Raw genomic sequence first — 10983 nt, 5'->3', positions numbered from 1 at the left:
TCAATTTCAAATTCTTGACATGCTCAACATTATCACAAGACACACAAGATGATGGTCAAAGAAAGACCTCACAAGAAATGAACGTGGAATTATTTTTAGCAATATATGGAGAAAATATATGAGTTTTTGCGGCACTGTCCCTGATTTTTGTTTCAGTAGGTTAGTGACCATGATGTTATCTGTAATGAACAGCAAAAACATCTATCTGGCTTGGGGCTTTTACACCATGTGTGCCTTTAGATTATCATGCTGCCATCGTTTTGACAAATACACAAACAAAAATCACTCAGTGAAATGGAATGAAGCATTTCAATAAATCACAAGATTGTTACAGCCCAATAAGCCCTCAAAAGGCATTTGTATGTTGTTGAGCTAAGCACTCAAAATAATAGTTCCAGCAATATGTTAAAGCCTCTCTTGAAATATATTTATGTTATACAATAATACATGCTTTGTTGTGCTATATGTGTTGTACATTTATAAATATATATATTATATACAACGTAGACTATTTTTAGTATTAGATTATAATTATGATAGATGTGTAGGCAATAATCTTATTGAATTATGATTTATGTAACGGAATGCCTAACTACCTATTTTGTAACTAAATAAATTAATTGACCCTGATTGGCCTACATATACAAGTATTGACCTACATGTATATTCATTGACCTACATGTATATTCATTGACCTACATGTATATTTGCTGTGGCCTTTTATATATTTCAACTTGTGATGCAACATTTTTGTTATCTTATTTAAGTTGGAAAATGTTATTTTTGGCAACACTAGAAGTCAGATATCTTCAACATCTTTTTGGATTTTTTTCCTTAAACTAATTTTTCCAAAAATTAAAAAATTGTTTAAGGAAATTTCAAAATAATTTTTTTTTACGGTATAATTATTTTTTTCTCTTCATTCATGTTTTTAAACATAGGAGCCATGTGCTAAATTTTGAACAGCTTAAAAAATTGAATAAACAATTTATGTTTTAACCTGTATATATTGTCTGGGAACAGACTTTTAGACTGTGATATTAATTGTTGTTGACTAAAATTTTATGTTGTCTGGTTTGATATCTCGGCAACTAAGTTTTGCTTGTTTCGGGCTTACACATTACTGTGACAGATATATAGTTTTTAAGCATTTGATATTAATCCAAGGTTAAAAATGCTAAAAGCAATAAATTAAAAGCAAACGCTAGAACAATATCAGAAATAATCAATTTGTAGTATAAAATAATAACTCACTATGTATAATTGTTATTTTATTGCAACATTTGTTTTTCAAAGAAAACATGTTCAGGAATTTTAATAACCTTCATGTAGACTTTAGGGATATGGTTTGTCTGCAGATTTCTGCAGATTTAATGACTCCAGTATGTTGGCATAGCGGTGACATGTATGAAATTAATTTTATCTCGTGGCCACGACTTACTAGGTTGTTCCCACAAGATACTAATTCGTACCATTTCACCGCCTTGCTTCCGTACTACAGGGACCAGAATTACTTTTTTTAAACTCATTAAAAAAAGTTAAACAGGCTTCCGAAAAGACAGTTTTGGTTCTGCATAAGGGTGCATCGCCTCCCTTGACTCACATCTGGGGCCTAAAGCGCCCTCAGAGTCCATCACTGAAATTGTTTCAGCCCTTCAACTGCCAGGTCAATCACTTCTCTGGTGATTAACAAAAAAATAAACCTAGACATTTCTCTAGAACTAAACTCACGTAACATCCTGCCAATGAGATTGAATAATACAATGTTGTAATACCAGTAACTTGTTTACAATCATTGTAAAGTAAATAAGTTTAAACTAACTACAGTTGAAACTTGGTGGCTCGATATCACTTTGCTCGATTTCCTTGTTGGTTTGAACATGATGTCAAGGCTCAAAGTATTCTGGCCGGTCCCTGGGATATCGAGTCAATGGGTTTTGACTGTAGCTGTTTAAGATATTCAAAAGTGACTTGGCTTGCATGTGGCTAGAGTCGATATGCACACTTTTTCTAGCAAGGGACATAACTATGGCTTTAATAGTTTTTGAGTTATGCCCCGTGTTCACATGAAGAATGGACAAGAACATACCAGCATTAACGTCCACTCCATGAATTTCTTCCTAACAATAGTAATAAAATTTACCCTATTATGCTATACCAATGATATAATTAATCTAGGATAAAATTAATAGTAGAATTTTCTACAGATTAATAGTTTTTTCAATTGCTTATATTTTTTCGTTTATGTTGTCTGTTGTCATGATGATATTAGATCTGTTTATGAACTTTTGATTATGCCCCCTTTTGAAAAAAGTGGGGTATATTGTTTTGCACATGTCGGTCGGTCGGTCGGTCGGTCGGTCTGTCTGTCTGTCGGTCGGTCGGTCGGAATACCAAATGGTTTCCGATCAATAACTTGAGAACGCTTTGACCGAGGGACCTCATACTTGGTATGTGTATTGGTCATCACCAGCAGATGAACCCTATTGATTTTGAGGTCAGTGGGTCAAAGGTCAAGGTCAGTGTGACCTTTACATGAAAAACGGTTTCCGATCAATAACTTGAGAACGCTTTGACCCAGGAACCTCATACTTGGTAGGTGTATTGGTCATGACCAGCAGATGAACCCTATTGATTTTGAGGTCAGTGGGTCAAAGGTCAAGGTCAGTGTGACCTTAACATGAAAAACGGTTTCCGATCAATAACTTGAGAACGCTTTGACCCAGGGACCTCATACTAGGTAGGCTTATTGGTCATGACCAGCAGATGAACCCTATTGATTTTGAGGTCAGTGGGTCAAAGGTCAAGGTCAGTGTGACCTTTACATGAAAAACGGTTTCCGATCAATAACTTGAGAACGCTTTGACCCAGGAACCTCATACTTGGTAGGTGTATTGGTCATGACCAGCAGATGAACCCTATTGATTTTGAGGTCAAAGGTCAAGGTCAGTGTGACCTTAACATGAAAAACGGTTTCCGATCAATAACTTGAGAACGCTTTGACCCAGGGACCTCATACTAGGTAGGCTTATTGGTCATGACCAGCAGATGAACCCTATTGATTTTGAGGTCAGTGGGTCAAAGGTCAAGGTCAGTGTGACCTTTACATGAAAAACGGTTTCCGATCAATAACTTGAGAACGCTTTGACCCAGGGACCTCATACTTGGTAGGTGTATTGGTCATGACCAGCAGATGAACCCTATTGATTTTGAGGTCAGTGGGTCAAAGGTCAAGGTCAGTGTGACCTTAACATGAAAAACGGTTTCCGATCAATAACTTGAGAACGCTTTGACCCAGGGACCTCATACTAGGTAGGCTTATTGGTCATGACCAGCAGATGAACCCTATTGATTTTGAGGTCAGTGGGTCAAAGGTCAAGGTCAGTGTGACTGTAAGCTGAAAAAAGGTTTTCTGATTGTCCATATTTTTTTAATGCATGCACAGATGATTGGGATTGATGTATAAATGTTTGTATAGAAATGATTTTCTTTTATGTTACTATTTTAGTTGGGCATTTATTTGCCTTCTTAAGTTATCATAAGTAGATGACCTGCCTCATATGCATCCAATGACAAATCAGCTGTCATTTCAGTCCATGCATATTTCATTCAATTGTCCAAATATTTCTGGCAACTTGGCGCTCAGGGGGCATAATGTTTGACAAACATCTCTTGTTTAATTTATGTTCTGTGACATTATTTATGTATGCGATTATTGAAATAAAGGCTGAAACACATCTTGTGTTTAGTTGAACATGTTAGCCCTAGATAGCAATAAATAATGTGGTACATTTAAGTATGTCAAATAGAGGATATTTGTTTATTTCAGTGTAAGATCCTAATATATTTCATCTAGTGAGAACCAACACATATATTTGCAAGTGGCATATCCACGAGTGTGAAATATTCGCTTTTGTATTCATGAGGCAAAATATATTACACTGTAAAAAAAAAATTTTTTTTTTATTATATGCTAAAGTCATTTAATTACACTTTTTTTAGTAAAATGTTCCAATTTGAATCTGCCATCCTCATTCATCAGAGGTTCGATCGTGATAAATCTAACAGTACGCAAAGCATCATCACTCTGGTGAACCAGAAACGCTTGTAACATAATTTCAGAAATGACGTCGTTGAAATTGGGTCCCAGCTCCAACATTTAATTTGGAACCGAAAGTAGGCTTCAAATTTTAAAACAGTGAAAAATATCAAATTGATATTTTCACTGTTTGTGCACAGGAACCATAATACTTGATAAAGGGTTTATTTAGTTATTAATACACCAACTTTTTGTCAGTAGCATAACTTGATAAGTCATCGAGGTATTGACTTCAAACTTTATATACAGATGGATCTCATTGAGGAGAAGTACAGTGTACAGGAACTATAACTCTTAATATATTTTCGTTATTTAGTTATTTATCTCCCTTAATTAATTTTCATACTATCTTTTGTCCAAAGCATATCTTGGGAGACATAATAACATTGCGAGTAATGGAAGAAAGTGTACATTTTGTAATTAAATCGATCTGGAATACGAGTACCACTTTGTCTTAAAAGCCCAGTGTGTGCTGATGTTCGTAGAAATTATATACCCAGATACTATTCAGAACATCCTAGTATGGCTAAGTTTATTTCTCTACTGCAAACTGATAATAAATCACTTCTTGTTAAATTAGCAATTTTTTGTCTAAAAGCCTTTGAATAAAAAAAACCACTGCCTAATTATGCTATCCATGGATTGTTACCAAAAACAAGACGAGCTGTATACCATACATATGTCTTTGTATTTCCTTTTAACATGTTTTTTTGTTTTTGTTTTGTTTATCTGTTGCTGTTTTATCATAAATGATGTATCTCCACTCTATTTGTATTAGGTTCCTTTATTAACGGCAATATTGCTTCTATTTTCATGTTTATTCTATTTCTTTCTGCAATTTTCAGGTATTTTCTCCAAATTTCATATATGGATGGATTTCATTGAGGAGAAGTGCAATGCACAGGGACCATAACTCCAGCCTTCAGTAAAAAAAATTGTAATTTATTGCTCTTTGTAAATTTTCATTCTTATAGTCTGAATCATAACATAAAAAGTCTTCAGGTATTGACTTAGACTTCATAAAAATTATACAGATGGATTTCATTGAGGAGAACCATGGACTGTGGCGATGATATGTTATCCCTTAAAGCAACACTCTCAAAGATTGATCATTCGACAACTTGTCTTGGCATGAGCTAATTTTTTTGTGGATGTCTGGAAACCAGTGATATAAAAGGGTGACTAAAATTTAGATCACAGTTTTTCGTATTTACGGTTGTAAATTGATGTTTTATGGCTAAAAGAATTAGTAACATGAGTCAGTAATGCTTTTGGAAAATTGCTTTTTTCAGGTTTTTTTTTTTTAACAATCTGAAATCTGTTCTATTGTGAGTTATCTTATTTGACTGAAATAAAGGCATTGATGCCAAAATCAGCTTATTCTACAAAAAAAGGACAACTTTCCATCTGTGAGAGTGCAGCTTTAAACTGAGCTTTCCTGTCGAATGTGAAGATTCTCATAAATAACCATTGAAGAAACCAAAATATAATTGAGGGGGGTCCCGCCCCCCCCCATGCCATATTTAGCACCCCGTCCCCCTGGGATCCTAAAATATAGTGTCATCCTTCAATGTCACACTAGCCGCAAAAATGGAATTTACTTATATTTTGAAATTATTAATTGATAAGTTTTAGGCACTTTCAATATTTAATGCAGTGATCGTAAATGCACCAACGAAATAATAACAGAACACATTCAGACTGATCGAAAAACGCACATGAATAACATTTCTAATTGATTTTACAAAAATAATAAATAAACCATTTTAGAACACCATCTGACCTTTACGGCATGATTTTGGGATGCTGACTGACAAGTAGATAGACTGGCCATGCTCTAAAAACTAGTATCAGTCCGAGTTGAACTTTAATTAAACAATTATAAATAATATCTTACCAATACATGTGGAAATCAATTTTCTATCGATATAAAGAGATTTAATACATCTTCTCTGTGGGGGAGGGGGTTTTAAGGGGGAGGGGTGTAACCGGCAATCTATCTCAAGAAATCAACAACAGCCTGTCTGTTGTAATTTACGACTCTTTATGATAAGAAACCCGTCGCCCAGACACTGGTCTATTTTCGTATATACCCTCTCACAGCGGGAGGTGTTACGTCATCAGCATCTGACCATAGGGTAGCGAAGGATAGTTTTTGTGTAGGAATGTTGTAAAACGGGGTTTGGACTGGGACGGGGATTTCGGGAATTGTGACCTTAGATAATTGATATTTTGGGATCGCAAATGATGTTATATTGCTTTTTATAGTATTAATAATAATACATTACCGACATCAATCTAACATGGTAAGTCTGAAACGCTAAATTTATCGTTTATACATTTTTTTACAACATAAAATCGTTTTCTGTGGACAAACGCACATGAAATAACATACGTACACCAAAGTGATAATTTTATGCTTTCCACATATTAAGATTTATCATTATCCAACCTCTGATGAATAAAAAAGCGAAATACATACAAACAGATAATTTTTAACTATCTCCAATTTGAATGTATTTTTTTTCTCTTTATTTTGATTACCTACCTTATTTATTTATTTATTTATTTATTTATTTATTTATTTATTTATTTATTTATTTATTTAATTATTTATTTATTTATTATTTTATTTATTTATTTAAGGAATAATTTACTTATTTTACAGTTTATTAATTAAATAATAAATTTATTTTTTATTATTATTTATACAAATATGTATTTTTGTTTATGCGTTCGTTCGTTCGTGCTTGCGTACGTTCAATCATCCATCTTTTTTCCTGATCTATCCAATAATCTATCAATTAATAAATTAAATTAACCTATTTATTCATTCACTGTTTCAAAATTCCTGCATGTACGTTCGCATCTATTCATTACTGTCAATGGTCATTGTTCAGCTTTTTGCAAATTCAGTTTCAGTTTATGCTTATAACGTTTTAGAATATCTCATTTTGAAAAGAAATGTTCATTTTGTTGCTATTGCAAAAACATTGGTTAGTTATTTGGTTTTGTCAAAGTCTGCCAAAATGTTTAATATAAATGGGTCAACATTTATCCAACAAAGTCAATTGAATGTGCAAAACATCCGAAAGATAACTTATTGACAATCGATCCAAGTTTAACACAATTGACTACAGATTTTTAAATAAAATATACAATTAACAATCATTTAAAAAAATATATATTTGAGAATAGTGGTCCGAGCCTGGAAAAAATGTCTGACATGTTAATCCACTAGCTGACCAGCATCTACTTCTGGTCCTACAAGTGTCACCGCAGTGTGCATTTATTGTTTTGGAATTTTGTAGCTAGATTATTAATAGCCGATTATTTCCTTATTATTCAGTATGTTTTCCGATTCAGAACATTCAATAAAAAACAAACGAGTAATTTGATCGGTTTAACATTAACTGTTTGATGTCTTATTTTTCTCAATCGTGTGTTTTCAGTGTCATGTATGTTAACAATTGGAAAAATGTATTATATGAAATAGCATTTGTTGATAACAAACATAGTCATTATACATCATGTTTATACTAACATTAAGATTTTGTTTATCTTTAATTCCCTTTTTCTAGTTTGTAATATGGCTATTATAATGATGTATATATATGTTTGTATTAACAATACGAAATTTGCCCTGTAAAGACAGAACTTGAAAAAAAATAAGTCTAAAATCTACACCTGTAATGTTTCATCGCTGGGAAATCTTAAGTTAAAAGTGAAATATTTATTTGTATTGAGATGATACAAGAGTTTATGTGTGATGTTTACATTAGCTATCGTATACGCTGAATGCAAGTCAACTACACCTGCTAACCCGCCGCAGTGCTCGCTGTGTTATCGACTTTCGATACGGTCACGTGCTCGATGTTCTATTTATAGAAAACAAGTGTAAAGCGGAAACCATAGAGCAAATACATAGCTTTTAAGAATAGTTTTTAAGCTAATTACGATTAAAAATTGTGTATAACATTTATTGAATTAGAATTATGTTTTTAGAATAATTTGTAATCAATCTTAATAACCAAAATTGCTTTTATGGAACTTTGGTTTAATTTAACACGTAAACAAAATCTAATATGTGTATAAAAAGCTGGATTCCATGCTTGGTTATTTTGAAGTTAACTATAGTATAAATTAAGCGTTTTTCATACCATTATCGTACTGCTTCGGCAGTACATATACTAAAATTGGAACGATACAGAGAAGATTAGCATGGCCCCTGCGCAAGGATGACACGCAAATTCGTGAAGCGTTCCATATTTTTTTCATTGTTTCGGTTGCAAAAATACTTAACTATTAATTTTCTAATTTATATTACTGGTGAAAGCTATTTTACCATACATGTTTACGATAAAAAAAAAACCCATTTAACAATCTTTTAAACTGAATTTTGTTTTTGAAAACCACACCATCAAAAATTAGTTTCCGTTTATTTTGAGAACAACATTTTTGGGCTATATCTTTCAGATATATTCTTAACGAATAGTAACACAAACAATCTCGCTGAATTTGTTTTGTTGCTTCTTCCTGGGACCAATAACAAATCATGCCCCTGCTTCTTCTAACTTAAACTGTGTCAATTAATTAAGTACATTCTTATAATTCAAACATAACATTTGGCAATATGTTAGATGTTTATGTACATCGGAACTGTATGCGTAATTACGTATTAAATAAATCATTACATATAGATAAATTGCTCCTGAATTCTCCAAAAGGTTTATATTTATTACAACTCGGTTCAAAATGACAGAATAGGGCGAAAACCAGGAACCCTCCTGAAGCCAGTCTATTTCATTTTGTCCTTTCCGGGGATAGGTGCTAGCCCGTTCTTTATAACATGCCACCTTGATGCTGACTTTGAACCCAAATTATAACGAAATGCAAGCTTGATTGTTGCTGTAAAATGTTTGATAGCCTTAAGATAGTGATATTCTAACAAAATATGTTGTCATATTTGTATTTTTTTTCATTTTTTGACAAAGTTCTTGGAATAGTCTGGTGACTGGAACGCAGGGTTTTCAAGGTATGTACCCATTAAAAACACTACATTCCCCGAAATAGTCAGACTTAAACCTATCTTATATGAATCTGAACATCAATTATGACAAATAGGGCCGTTTTTAAATTTTTAGGATAAAAAAATATAACTAAATGTTTTGACACCAAATTAATCGGAAACACGGTACCAGTCTATCGTTAGGGATTTCGACAACAATATGATTGTTTACTTTCTGATAATGACCACCCACTAATTAATGAGGGTCTGGTGTGTAAGGGCGCGCGGTAAGTGTCAAAAGGCTTATCAGTTTCCGCAATGTTTTCACGGGATTCTAAGAAGCTTTCTTGTGGATGTACGTGGTTTGCTCAAATATCAAATTGTGTTTTAAAAAATAACTTATAGACACACATTTGTCATTGTGTTCTTTTGGAAATGGACAGAGATGTACAAAGATTGTCGCAAATTTGCAGCTATAGACTGTTGCAAATTTGTACCTGTTTTGGCTCGAAGTGTTCTTTATTTCTGGAGTTGTTCAGCAGATATATTTTGTAAACAACTTATAAACATGAATGAAAAATACGTTGGAAAAATAGTTGTTGATAGTTGATATACCTTTACCGTGTGAATTTATGAAGGTTCATTGTAATTGTTAATATCATTGATTTGTATGTTTTCATTTTTTTTTCGAAAAAAAAATGTTTTGCATAAATTCAATAAAGACAACAAAATGGAATGTGTCCAATGCGTAGTTGTCATCACTTAGCACCTCCGTCAAATGCCAGAGTTTAACCGTGTTTTTTTAACTAGACAGAATTCCATGTTGTTGTTATTATGTAAAATCAAGTTAGATTCGTAAATAACGGAAAGGAATAGGCGGAGTGAGCATAGCGTGATTTATTTCCGCGCGATCAATTTGACAAACTACTGGACAACGATAACACCGGTTGTACTTGCATATTGGGAGGACGACCCTGGTAGGTTCCACTAGCGGAACGCAGGGTGTGTGGGGGGGGGGGGCACCTAGTCCAACTTCACTTTTCTTTCTCTCAATACAGGAGAACAAGGTAATAAAATACTACTAAAATGCACCGTTTCGGTTATGTTATCGTTAAATTTTATTTGGGGAGTTCCACAAACGCCATTGCCATCACTTTTAAACCAATTTCGGTTCTAAGGGAGGGGCACAAGACAAAAAGTTACGACCCTACACTACGCCCTTTCTAATGTCTAATCATGGAACCGCCCGGCCTGTAAACTCCACCTCCACATAGTGTAATGCACCAGTCAATTGTAACCACGGCCCCCAAGGTCCGGGAATAGCCGGGTAAAGGGGCCGTGTTTTTACCTTCCCGATGGCCCCACAGTGCCAGGTGAATGCGGTGGTTTTGTATTCGCGCCAAATATAGCGGGGAATGTGCCTTACTTAGGGTCCCTGGGGTGTTGGGGCATTTGGCGCTGATTTTACCATCAGTTCGTCCTCGCAGGGCGGGGATTTTACCCGGGCTTGGCTGGACCGAAAGTCAAAGTCCCCGCTATTCCCCGGACCTGGAAGGGACGTAGTTACAAATGGCTGGTGCATTACTTTCCTGACACCAGTACAATATCACTGCCACCATGCAAATCACGAGACCATATATCATATCAATAATCTTTTAAAAATATATATATTCAACGTCAATGCACCTTGAGTAATTAAAAATTTATTGAAAAATAACTATCCAAAAAAGGAAAAGAAAAAACATTTAAAAAAGGGCTATTGTGGTAGTTTATATACTAGCTCATAGTGGCAAATATCTTTTCTGCTTGTCAGGGGGATTCACTGCGTATGTGTTATTCTAGTGTATCGGGATGTGGTCATAGTGCCCCCCCCCCT

General features: G+C 34.1%; 1 non-coding gene across 1 annotated transcript; it reads left to right on the top strand.

The window, feature by feature from the left end:
• The first annotated feature begins 8266 nt into the window (after positions 1-8266).
• LOC128218637 (U6 spliceosomal RNA) lies at positions 8267-8372 on the top strand. The gene has a single exon (XR_008258423.1). It is a non-coding gene; the product is annotated as a U6 spliceosomal RNA (small nuclear RNA).
• Positions 8373-10983: the final 2611 nt, after the last annotated feature.

This window comes from Mya arenaria, chromosome 14, assembly GCF_026914265.1.
Source record: "Mya arenaria isolate MELC-2E11 chromosome 14, ASM2691426v1".
Taxonomy (NCBI): Eukaryota; Metazoa; Mollusca; class Bivalvia; order Myida; family Myidae; genus Mya; species Mya arenaria.
Note: the sequence above shows the minus strand (reverse complement) of the source record. Positions and strands in the feature narration are given on the sequence as shown.